The following is a 13,524-nucleotide window of genomic DNA, read 5'->3' on the forward strand; positions in this document are numbered from 1 at the left end:
AACATGATTGATGTATGATGTAGGGTAATACAAATGATAAAAAATGACCATGAGATTGCTAATAAAAACATTTTATTTGTATTATTTCAAATGACACTTTTGAATGAATACATAACAGCTTTAAGAATAAGTGCAGTTTATCCACCCAATACACTGCATGCTTGACATCTCTCTCCCTCTCCAGTGCTGTTACGTAAAATGAAGTCATCTCCTCTGCCTTCCGACCAGCTGTTCCTTCATGCCATACCACTGAGATTGTTTTCTTCTGCTTTTGAGACTCTTTTCCAATGGTGGCGAATGTCTCGTGATAGGCAACGATTCTTTGTGAACAATGCAGTTTTCACACCTGGCATGCGAGGGAGCATGATGACTTTTTGCATATCAACGCTCCTCACAGACCAGTCCTCAGGCCAATCTTTCTGTGCATCTGCCTGGTAATGGCTTCTGCTCTGCCCTGCAGACTTCTTATGTTCCTCACATTTTCTACATTGCATGCAGTCGGTGTTGGTGATGGTGAAGTCAGGTGCTGCATCGCTGTTGTCTTGGCAGGCTTGGGTTTTCATGGCCTCATTCTCCCTGTGCTCCATCTTCATATGATGACCCTGCACCAAACAGAGCTCGCACTCCTCCTCTCCAAGCTTCACAAAGCTGATGTTCCTTCCCTTTACCGCCTTGCAATAGGTTTCCTAACCGCAGCTGGCATCTTTGTTCTTCTCCTTGTAGTCATTATGCATGAACCGAATATTGACGTTACTAGGGAGGTAGAGACGATGTGGGGCATGCTCTTATCTGTAGTGGATGATTTGGGGATGGAAGGATTCAATGTGTTGCAGGATTGGATTCATGTTCAATTTCCTCGCTGAAGCTTTCTTTCCCCTCTGATCCTTTGGTGGAATCAGTTTGGTGGTGATTGACTTGCCTATCATTGTGACAATCAACCTGTCATTTTTGAGGTGGTAGCCCAATGTTGTCAGAAAAAAACAATTTGCACACCTGTTGTGCAGAATCGCTCTGGTTTGGAAGATGGTACAGAAACGACCTGCTGTGTTGACTGTATTTTTCTTAGATTGCTGTACCACCATGTGGAAGATCCATGTCCTCTTCTCCTTATACTTAATTTCCCAATACTTCTCCCATATTTCCTTTCGCCTAACCTCTGAAATTTTCTGAGTACATTGCCTCTTGCATTTTGGACCACAAATGAGTCTGAACGCAGAGTGAAGGAAAAGCAGACAACAAGTGCTCAGCATATGTGGGGGCTCCTTCAAGGCTGTTGGAAAAGCATTCCAGGTGAAGCTGGTTGAGATAAGAGATAAGAGCCAAGAGTATGCAAAGCTGTCATCAAGGCAAAGGGTGGCTACTCTGAAGAATCTAAATTTGTTTCACACTTTTTTGGTTACTACATGATTTCACATGTGTTATTTCATAGTTTTGATGTCTTCACTAGTATTCTACAATGTAGAAAATAGTCAAAATAAAGAAAAACTCTTAAATGAGTAGGTTTTCTAAAACTTTTGACCGGTGGTGTACACACACACACACCCACACACAAAACTTGAATATTACATTGTTGAGAGGGGACACACTTCTTCCGTGCAGCAGTCAGTCTGTGGTTGAATAATTCAGAGGGTAAGGACTGAGGAGAGGATAACTGGGTCTATATTTGAACCCTTCTGTCCTAGCAAATGGGCATAAATAGAAAGGGGATGTCTCTCTCATGGGTCAGTCTGAGACCACTGTCTCATTCGCGTTCAGTTCCACCAGCTAGAGAAGAGCTCAGCTGCTCTCTAGTTAATATCTAGTTAGAATCCTGCAGTTAGAAGTGCACACTTGGTGGCTACAGCCTCTTTATCAACTTTACGTTAATAAGAACGACAAGGACTGCAGTGAGGACATTGCCATTTGTGTGTGTCTCTGTGTGCATGTGTACATCAGTGGAGGCTCCTCAGAGGAGGAATGGGAGGACCATAAAAATAAAAATAGTGTAACATTTAAAGTTATAATTTTAGATAGAACTATACTAAATATATCCACGTCACCAAATAATTGATTAAAACACACTGTTTTGCAATGAAGGTCGACAGTAGCCTCAACAGCACCCTGTAGGGTAGCACAGCACCATGGTGTAGCCAGAGTTTTTCAAAAATGAATTTATTCAAAAATGAAGGAGAAGCAAGAGAGAGAAAGCTATCGATATGTTGTAGTATATTTTTTTTCACTTTCACTTTCACTTAGCTAGTGTCAAATGCAGCTAGTTTCTTTAGCCTACTCAAGGACCCAGCTCAAACAGAGAAGTCAAGGTAAGCTTTTGGTTTTATTAATTTATTGCCACTGAGGCCGGCTGGCGTAACTGCTAAACTGATTGCTGCTGACTACACTGCACTGCATGATTACAGTGGGTTTACTAATGCATTAATTCTAGTAGCGATGTTGACTATGACGAGACAACGATGTAAACTGTGCGTAGTGGTTAGCGGTGTGTATTGTTAGATATTACTGCACTGTTGGAGATAGAAACACAAGCATTTCGCTACACCTGCAATAACATCTGTTAAACATGTGTATGTGACAAATAACATTTTGATTTGATTTATAGACAATTACTTCACCCTCATGGCACACAACTGTGGGACCTTACATAAGCAGGTGTGTGCCTTTCCAAATCATGTCCAATCTATTGAACTTACCACAGGTGGACTCCAATCAAGTTGTAGAAACATCTCAAGGATGATCAATGGAAGCAGGATGCACCTGAGCTCAAATTCATGTCTTATAGCAAAGGGCTTGAATATATATGTAAATAAGGTATTTTTTTCTCAAATATTTCTAAAAACCTGTTTTCGCTTTGTCATTATGAGGGAAAAAATATTTTATTAATTTTAGAATAAGGCTGTAACGTAACAAAACGTGGAAAAGGTCAAGGGGTCTGAATACTTTCCGAATACACTACTGTACATGTGATAATGTAGTCCTCTGTGGAGATCTCTCCTCAGGCAGGAGGCAAACAAAAACAACCTTTGAACAAACTTTATAAAATTATGGGTTAAGAATTAACATACCAGACCAGAGAAACGTAGAGCTGCAGCTTTACGTTTAAAAATGGTTTGAACTTTGAATATCAACACGAGGTAGAGATGATAAACTCACCTCCCAGACAATCACTGGTACATCTGACTAGCTGTCCTAAGGCAAGTAACTTCGAAAGTGAATTTAAGTAGGATCATTCTACTACTCTGTTCAAACCATCATTTTACTCTACTCTCCTCACCCCACTGGGAACCATCGACACAGCTGGCTAGCTTATCAAAGAAGCATCTTCGAGAGTGATTGGAAGGAAAATGAACTCTGTAGTTCTGTTCAGGACAACATGACAAGTCACCAGCTACTAGACATTGCCTTACCTCCCTACTATTTATTGCCTTACCTTCCTACTCTTCTACATTTGCACACACTGTACATGGATTTTCTATTGTGTTATTGACTGTACGTTTATTTATGTGTAACTCCGTGTTGTTGTTTTTGACGCACTGCTTTGCTTTATCTTGGCCAGGTCGCAGTTGTAAATGAGAACTTGTTCTCAACTGGCCTACCTGGTTAAATAAAGGTAAAATAAATAAAAGACAACTACAGAGGAGAACAACAGTAGAAGAGTTGTTGGAATCCTTTTGGACAATCAGAGCCTTACAAGTGTGCCGCGAAAAGGCCCAGCCCCCTTTCCAAGGCGCCCCGGTTCCAAGAGAGATACCCTGCGACCCTAGGCATTTAATGTAAATACATTCATGATTTCTCATGTCACTCTCTCGCCCTTTCCATCTCTTTTGTAACAAGCAGCTATATTGTTGTTATTCCACCAGGGACCTGTTTTTAACATATTAAGTGTGTATGTTTATCCTGTGTTACCATTTAATTAGCTAGTAAAGAAACAATTAAACAAATTTGTGTAGTACATAATCATAAGTAAGGCTCAGGTTTGTGCATATGCAAGGAGGTTACGACTGTTCAGAATGATGATGTGATACGAGGTTATTAATAAGTTGACTGTTTATAGATGTGATAGGTAAAGACATTTTAGAGTTTCATTCGGGAGATGGTAACTCTTTAAAAACTGCTCTCGTGGTGCCCCAGACCCAACTGAGTTAACAATTATTGTTACATGATTAATTTAATCGGGTAACAATTAAACATAGTAGATTAGATAAATAACAGTCATCAGATTAATGTTAAAGTCAAGTCATGACCGATATAACCTTTAAACATGAACAGTCATTCTTGGCTTAGAGAGCTCGAGACACATAGATGTAGCCATTCATTACAAATAACACTTTAAGATGTATTTATTCCACACAGACAGTGACTATTCAGCCAGTAAAGCATATGGGACACAGAACATACACAATCAGCTCTTATACACCATATTTACACTATGTTGCTCCAGTTTAATGTCAAGGTGACGTGTTTTCAACATAAGGACATGATGAATGGATGTCAATGTTTTCCCCTCCTATGACCTGCACAGGACCTCTCCCATAGGGGTGCATTCCAATTATCTCCCTTTCTGCTGTAGTTCACACCCTTTTTTCACCTATTAAGACTCTCTCCAGCTAAGGTTTGTGCATTCTGTGCATTCTGTAATGGACGTGTGCATTCTGTAATGGAAGTCCCTGCTGACTCTCTGTCTGTCTGTGTGTTTTACTGTGGAGGGGAACTCTCCTGCTGTAGCAGAGCAGGACAGCCGGTCCAGTGGGTCTTGGTCACACTGTGATCAGTCTGGACAGGGCTGTAATAGGACTGGGGAGCGTGGCCAGCTGGCTGTCACAGTCCTTATGGCATTTCTAAAACAATGCCCAGCCACCTGATAGGATGGGCATGGGGACATCATGACATGGGTTTGTTGTCCAATGGTTCCACTGGGCAAACGGTGGTTGAATCAACGTTGTTTCGATGTCATTTCAACTGAATTATGTTGAACCAATATGGAATGGATGTTGTATTGACAGTCAGTGCCCAGTGGGGTGTTTGCCCTCTGAAGATCATGGATAAAATGGTAGGATCTAAGCGATGGCTATTTTTTGAATGATGGGAAAACTAAACACAAGCATATGCACTTACCACATGCTCCAATTTGGAGAGAGACTGCAGTATCTTGGCTATAACTAAAGTAATAGTTTCCATGGTGACATGAGGCTTTTTTTTGCATAGCAGAGACACAAGGCATTCACAAAAACAGAACAAAACAAAACACAGAGGGAGGAAGATGGCCTGGAGGAATGACATCCCAACTTGGCTGTGAGACAGAGCGAGACAGGGAGAGAGACAGGGGAGAGAGAGAGAGAGAGAGAGAGAGAGGGGAAGTGGGATATAGCAGTGACAGTACATCTCTCAATCTCTACAGAAAAGCAATATGGGCTAAAAGGAGTGGAAAGAAACTCTCTTTTTATTGGAGGAGTGATTACTGGGAACTCTGGCTTCAGGGAGCTAGTATAGCGCTCTGATGAATGGGAGCAAGTGAGTAAGTCTATCACTACCGGTAAGATCAGTTGGACCTAAGTGGCCCAGAACACCCTGAAGAGACTGTGTGTCAGAGTGACTTCTTGATCACCTCTCCCAAACCTCCTTTCAATCTCTCAGGCTGCAGAGACAAAGAAAAAAAGAAAATGAGGGAGGGATTGGATTTCTCCACTCAAGTAGTGCCCTCAGTTGAATAATTAATAAGGAAAAACCTGAAGCTTGTGCTGTGAAGGAAAGGGAAATACACACACACACACACACACACACACACACACACACACACACACACACACACACACACACACACACACACACACACACACACACACACACACACACACACACACACACACACACACACACACACACACACACACACACACACACACACACACACACACACACACACACACACACACACACACACACACACACACACACACACACGGAGGTATAAACATCAAAGTTGTCTACTCTCTGTTGCCAATCCCATTCTGGCTGTGTCATATTGTTGTGAGAGTGATAAGTGTCCGTAGCGGCCCCGTGCTGGCAGGGGGCCAGCGGAGACTGTGGCTGGCTGCCCGTCTCCAGTCTGAACGGCCAGCGCATCCCGCTTGTATAAAGAGAGAGTGACAGGCAGGGTGATTTGCAAGGGGAATGAAACCTTAAATCACAACAGGATGTGTGTAATGCAGTTGTCATCCCAAGGATCCTGGAGCTGCTGATGAGAGAGAGGATGGGAAGGAGGTGAAAAAAAAGAGAGAGAGAGCAAAAGAGAGAGGGGGGAGTCTCTGTTTAAAAGAGAGAGATACATGTCCCTGAACAACTATGGGCATCTATAAAATAGGAATACAAGACAGAGGGGTATGGAAAGGCAAGGAGAGACAGGAAGCCAAACATAGAGAACATATCTTCCCAGTTCTCCAGCTGTAGCTCTCCAGTCTCCCAGGCATGGTTAGTGAAGTGGGTTCGACACACTCCGGCAGAGGGAAGGCTAAACAGACGTCAGACTGGGGGTGACACACAGCACACTGCTTACATCCATCCAGCAGCAAGTAAACAGCCCGTCACTCTGGCACGCTGGCCCAGACAGCCCCTGCCATACATGGAGCCGTAACACTCCCTCACCAGCTTCCCCCTCTTCCTTTTCCTTCTCCTTCTCACCCCCCTCCCTTCAGTAAAAGTACATTACTGCCTCTCTCTAATGAGGACGCAATCACAGCCCCAAGCAGCTGAGACCACAACCATTCACTTTATGAAGTGAATCAATCATGGAGCCATGCTGAGACTTTTAATTTGCGGCTGTTATCCGCCTCTCCTCCCCCACCCCTTCCCAACACACTCCTACCCTGTCTGTATGTCTGATAGTATGTCTGATAATATGTCTGTGACTGTGTCTGTTTGGTATTGGATCTGTCTGTACACTGTTAGCAGTTGTTTTGTCATTTTAGTATTAAACAACAGTATGATACTTTATAAACAGAATACAGTAGATTACCAGAGAATCCACAGTAAAATACCGTACAATTGCTTTACTGCACACTCTAAGACCTTTCTGTAATTTCAACAGTGAAACACTAAAATGCACAGTAAAATACCAGCAATGTGTTTTACGGTGTTAACTATGGTGCATTGTGGGAAAATGTTGTCGGCATGGAAACATATTTTAACATATTTTAAGGCGTTCCGTGTAAGAGGCTATATTTGTTGCACTCGTGAGTGAAAATGCTGTACACAGAATATGGTAATATACTGTTTGGGAATTCTATAAACTGTGCACTGAAACGGCATAGTATTGTCGTTTTACATTCATTAACAATTTTGGAGGTGTGTGAGGCTATATTTTGTCACGCCTGTTAGAGAGAGTACTGTACCAATTAAAGTGATATGTGGTAGTGGTTCCATGAAAAATATTATATATGGGACAGATCAGAGTGGCAGCAAGTCACAAACCTTCAATGGTTGAAATCATGTATTTCATGAAATTGGATGATATTTGGATGAAACCAGATGAAAGTATGATGACCAAGGTAGGATAAATGACTTTTTCTTCTACATTGCTAAAGTTTGATCATAAAGGTACTGGTCACCTCCCCAATCTCAAACACTTGGATTCAGGAGGGGGATTTATTAAGGGGGAAACAGGAGCCATTGCATGCATTTATCTAATCACTTTTTACCATTAGACTCAGAGAATCCAGGATCAGACTAAGATTAGAAAGCAAATCCTGGGAGATTTTGTAACTCTGTGGCCATGCACCCAAGGTTCCCATGGAATAGACCCGGGGGATTTCCCTGTTAATACTGAGTGTGATCTGGGCTGAGGGGTGATAAACACTCACTATCTAATCACCAGCCTCCTCATTTCCTCCGACCCCTGTCCTGTCCTACTGGAAACTCTGTGCCAGTGGGCAGAGTGTACAGCATTACACAATAACATTATCAAGCAATGTCCTCAGTTAAAGTCCTCAGTCTCAAGTAAATCTTCACTTTGAAGTGACTATTCCGTCTTGAGGAAGAGTAAAAGAGAGAAGAAGAGGGAGATTGACATGAAAGTTTGATGAAGGTCTTCTTGTCCTTTTGGGGGTGACAAGGTGAGTGTTGGAATGTCCTCTCACAATCATGGCCTTTATTAAGAGGTACCTCTCCAGTCTCCATGTGGTTACTATGGGCTCTGTCTATGGACGACTATGTGGTGTCCTGATAAAACTACAGATAGTATGGGCCAATATGCAGAGACATTAAGTAAGCAGTAAACAATGAGCAGGCATTCACAAAATATTGTGTTGTTCCTGGAGTCTGTTGCAGTAGTGATAACCAAAAGATACCTGTGTTCTGGGATCTTTATGTATGTATGTGACTATTTAATGACAGATAAATTATCATCAGATAAATCATCAAATACTGAGAAATGTAATTTGTCAATTCTGCCGTAGTTGAGCAGTCCCTCAGCTCTCCATCTAACCAGATTGCTTGCTCTCTGGGCTGCCTCAGGAACCACAAGTGTGCTTATGTAATGGTTGGTGAGGGACTCAAGTTTCCCACAGATCACTAACCCGTTCAATTGAAATCACACTGCTCAGTTTAGCTAAGACCCATCTGCCCCTGAGCCCTCATTCTCCTGGGCTACAATACAAATAAAATAAAATACAATTTTATTTGACACATGCTTCATAAACAACAGGTGCAGACTAACAGTGAAATGCTTATTTTACGGGCCCTTTCCAACAATGCAGAGAGAAAGAAAATTGAGAAATAATAGAAAAGTAATATTAAGTACACAATGAGTAACAATAACTTGGCTATATACACGGGGTAGCAGTACCAAGTCGATGTGGAGGGGAACGAGGTAATTGAGATAGTAGTAGTACATATAACTAGGAATAAAGTGATATTACATATAAGTAGGAATAAAGTGACTAGGCAACAGGATAGATAAACGGTAGCAGCAGCGTATGTGATGAGTCAAAAATGTTTGTGCAAAAAGGGTCAATGGAGATAGTCTGGGTATTTAACAAACTATTTAGCAGTCTTATGGCTTGGGGGTAGAAGCTGTTGAGGGTCCTGTTGGTTCCGATGCATCAGTATCGCTTGCTGTGCAGTAGCATAGAGAACAGTCTATGACTTGAGTGGCTGGAGACTATGACAATTTTTAGGGCCTTCCTGACATTGCCTGGTATAGAGGTCCTGGATGGCAGTGAGCTCGGCCTCAGTGATATACTTGGCCATACGCACTACCCTTTGTAGTGATTTATGGTCAGATTCCAAGCCATATCAATCGGTGATGCAGCTACTCAAGATACTCTCAATGGTGCAGCTGTAGAACTTTTTGAGGATCTGAGGGCCCATGCCAAATATTTTCAGCCTCCTGAGGGGGAAGAGGCGTTGTCGTGCCCTCCTTACGACTGTGTTGGTGTGTGTGGACCAGGGGTGTCAAAGTCATTCCATAGAGGGCCTAGTGTCTGCATGTTTTAGTTTGTTCCTTTCAATTAAGCCCTAGACAACCAGGTGTGGGGAGTTGCTTACTAATTAGCGATCTTAATTTATTAATCAAATACAAGGGAGTAGTGAAAACCCGCAGACACACGGCCCTCCATGGAATGAGTTTGACACGTGGTATGGACCATGATAGATCCTTAATGATGTGGACACCGAGGATCTTTAAGCTCTAGACCCGCTCCACTATTGCCCTGTCGATGTGAATGGGGGCGTGCTTGGCTCCTCCATTTCCTGTAGCCCATGGTCAGCTCCTTTGTCTTGTTGACGTTGTAGGAGAGGTTGTTGTCCTGGCACCACACTGCCAGGTCTCTGACCTCCTCCCTATAGGCCAACCACCAATGTGTTATCAGCAAACTTAAGGATGGTGTTGGAGTCATGCAGGGGCACACAGTCATCGGTGAAAGGGAGTACAGGAGGGGACTAAGCACACACCCTGGAGGGGCCCCCGTGTTGAGGGTCAGCATAGTGTATGTGTTGTTGCCTACCCTCACCACCTGGGGGTGCCCCGTGAGGAAGTCCAGGATCCAGTTGCAGATGGAGGTGTTCAGTCCCAGGGTCTTTAGCTTAGTGATTAGTTTGGAAGGCACTATGGTGTTGAACTTATTTGATGATTTATCTGTCATTAAATAGTCACATACATACATAAAGATCCCAGAACACAGGTATCTTTTGGTTATCACTACTGCAACAGCCTCCAGGAACAACACAATATTTTGTGAATGCCTGCTCATTGTTTGCTGCTACTTAATGTCTCTGCATATTGGCACATACTATCTGTAGTTTTATCAGGACACCACATAGTCGTCAATAGACACAGCCCATAGTAACCACATGGAGACTGGAGAGGTACCTCTTAATAAAGGCCATGATTGTGAGAGGACATTCCACTGTCACCTTGTCACCCCCTGCATTAGAATCACCGGCCACAAGGAGCACTTCCCTGGATAAGCATTTTCTTGTTTGCTTATGGCATTATACAGCTCGTTGGGTGTGGTCTTAGTGCCAGCATCAGATTGTGGTGGTAAATAGACAGCTACGAAAAATATAGATGAAAACTATCTTGGTATATAGTACAGTCTACAGCTGATCATGAGGTATTCTAACTCAGGCAAGTGTAACCTCCAGACACTTCCCCCCTTGAGCTTACCCGAGGCTGCCGTTCCTTCCTTCCGATGCATAGAAAAACTAGCTAGATGTGCATTCGGAAAGAATTCACACTCCTTGACTATTTCCACATTTTGTTATGTTACAGCCTTATTCTAAAATGTATTAAGTGTCTTTCCCCCCCTCATCAATCTACACACGATACCCCACAATGACAAAGCAAAAACAGGTTTTTAGAAATTTAGCACATTTCTTAAATATAAAAAACGGAAATCACATTTACATAAGTATTCAGACCCTTTACTAAGTACTTTGTTGAAACATCTTTGGCAGCGATTACACCCTTGAGTCTTTGATATGATTCTACAAGCTTGGCACACCTGTTTCTCCCATTCTTCTCTGCAGATCCTGTCAAGCTCTGTCAGGTTGGATTGGGAGCATTGCTGCACAGCTATTTTCAAGTCTCTCCAGAGATGTATGATCGGATTCAAGTCCAGGCTCTGGCTGGGCCACTCAAGGGCATTCAGAGACTTGTCCCCAAGCCACTCCTGCGTTGTTTTGGCTGTGTGCTTAGGGTTGTCGTCCTGTTGGAAGGTGAACCTTCACCCTAGCCCCGATGAAAACCTGTTCCCGAGTGCTCTGGAACAGGTTTTCATCAAGGATCTCTCTGTACTTTGCTTTGTTCATCTTTCCATCGATCCTGACTAGTCTCAAAGGTCCTGCCACTGAAAAACATCCCCATAGCATGATGCTGCCACCACGCTTCACTACAGGGATGGTGCCAGGTTTCCTCCAAATGTGACTCTTCGCATTCAAGCCAAAGAGTTCAATCTTGGTTTCATCAGACCAGAGAATCTTGTTTCTCATAGTCTGAGAATCCTTTAGGGGCCTTTTGCCAACCCCCAATCTGGCTGTCATGTGCCTTTTACTGAGGAGTGGCTTCTGTCTGGCAACTCTACTATAAAGGCCTGAATGATGGAGTGCTGCAGAGATGGTTGTCTTTCTGGAAGGTTCTCCCATCTCCACAGAGGAACTCTGGAGCTCTGTCCGAGTGACCATCAGGTTCTTGGTCACCTCCCCAATCAAGGCCCTTCTCCCCTGATTGCTCAATTTTGCCAGGCGACCAGAAGAGTCTTGGTGGTTCCAAACTTCTTCCATTTAAGAATGATGGAGGCCACTGTGTTCTTGGAGACCTTCAATGCTGCAGAAATGTTTTGATACCCTTCCCCACATCTGTGCCTTGACAGAATCCTGTATCGCAGCTCTACGGACAATTCCTTCAACCTCATGGCTTGGTTTTTGCTCTGACATGCACTGTCAGCTGTGGGACATTATCTAGACAGGTGTGTTTCCATTCCAAATCATGTCCAATCAATTGAATTTACTACAGGTGGACTACAATCAAGTTGTGGAAACATCTCAACAATGATCAATGGAAACAGGATGAACCTTGAACGATTGTACGTTCATCAATAGAAAGAAGGGTAGAGACGGTTTATTTACTCGCCAATGTAGTTTCATCAGTGTTCCAGCACATCAGCCTCTCTCTATTTCGTCTCTTCCTTTTCCAAGTCTCAGGGATTAGGGCCTGGTCTGGTTTGAGCTGTAGCACCGCCGACTCGTTGAAGTAGAAATATTCATTCAAAACGAGGTTAGTGATCGCTGTTCCGATGCTCTTTTCGGTCACAGGAAATGGAGGAAACATTTTGTACAAAAAAAGTTACAATCAGTACAAAAACACACAAGCTCCACCCACATCAGACTGCCAGATAATAACTTCTGGTCATTTATGAGGGCAAATAATAATAACACCAAATCAGTATCTGTAAACACATGCCATGTGAGAGTGCTGCAGAGCAACGATATTTGGTGCATGTTCTGAGTCAGCAATGTGGCTTTGTAATCTTCATTACATAACTGTCAAGGTTTAGGATGGGCTGGGAGGGAAAAGCAGAGATGTAAAAAGGATTAGGGAGGCTGGGGGGTAGAACGAGGAAGGGGAGACACAGGGGAAAGACATAAAGAAACATAAAGAAGGAGCATAAGAGACAGGACAATGACAGCGAGAAATGGTTGGGAGAACAAAGCGATTAAGGAGGAGTGTACAGAGCACATGAGGATGTGAGGAAAAAACAGGGGAAGGAGGGAGAGACAATAGAGAGGTGAAGGAAAAAAGAAGGAGAGGAGGATAGTGTTAGGAGTGTGCCCACAGTTCAGGATCTGTGGATGGTCAAGTGTCTCTGACCTGCTGCGTTGCATCTCCCCCTCTCTTCTCCTTTAACCACCCCCCTCTCTCTCGCTCTGTGCCCAATCTCCTTCCCTCATCCCCAACCTTCACCTGCTTGCCCCTTCTCTCTCTTCTCACCCACTCTTATACTACATTTCCTCTCTTTCTCTCCTCTCTTTTTCTTTGACTTCCTACACTTTGTCTTTCATTGTCCTTCCCCATTTCCCCTTCACTGTCTATCCTTTCTTTCTTTCTTTCTCTGGAGAGGCAGTCTATCTGGACTCAGCTCCTGGTCCTTTTTGGGCTGTATATAGCACAGTGGCGGGAGCTGGCATGGCCCACTTAGCTCTCCTCCTAGACACAGTCAAGGAAACAAGCAGAAATATTCCTGTGTCCCGGCTGTTCCATAGTGACTTGGGGAGAGGGGGTGGCGGAGGCTGGAGATGGGGGGGTAGAGCAGAGCCTGAGTGGGATGGAGGCTACCCAGCCGTCTGCTTGGGAAGGGAAGAAAGGGGACGACTGGGACTCCTGCCTGCCTGCAGAGAAATGGGATTGTGATTGAGACTCACACAGTCAGCCCACCCACACTACACTGTAATAGAGTCACACCGACACACAGCACTGACTCTCACATACAGCAACAACAACTTTCCCACTGTTTCGAATAGGCAGCCACTTTGCTTGGT

At 43.6% G+C, this 13,524-nt stretch overlaps 1 protein-coding gene across 1 annotated transcript in view; it reads right to left on the reverse strand.

Moving 5' to 3' along the window:
• LOC124003670 (potassium voltage-gated channel subfamily B member 1-like) overlaps positions 1-13,524 on the reverse strand; it is a 75,582-nt gene that overhangs the window by 23,167 nt on the left and 38,891 nt on the right. The gene's annotated exons all lie outside the window — the stretch shown is intronic.

The sequence above is a fragment of the Oncorhynchus gorbuscha genome, linkage group LG18 (genome assembly GCF_021184085.1).
Source record: "Oncorhynchus gorbuscha isolate QuinsamMale2020 ecotype Even-year linkage group LG18, OgorEven_v1.0, whole genome shotgun sequence".
Classification (NCBI taxonomy): Eukaryota; Metazoa; Chordata; class Actinopteri; order Salmoniformes; family Salmonidae; genus Oncorhynchus; species Oncorhynchus gorbuscha.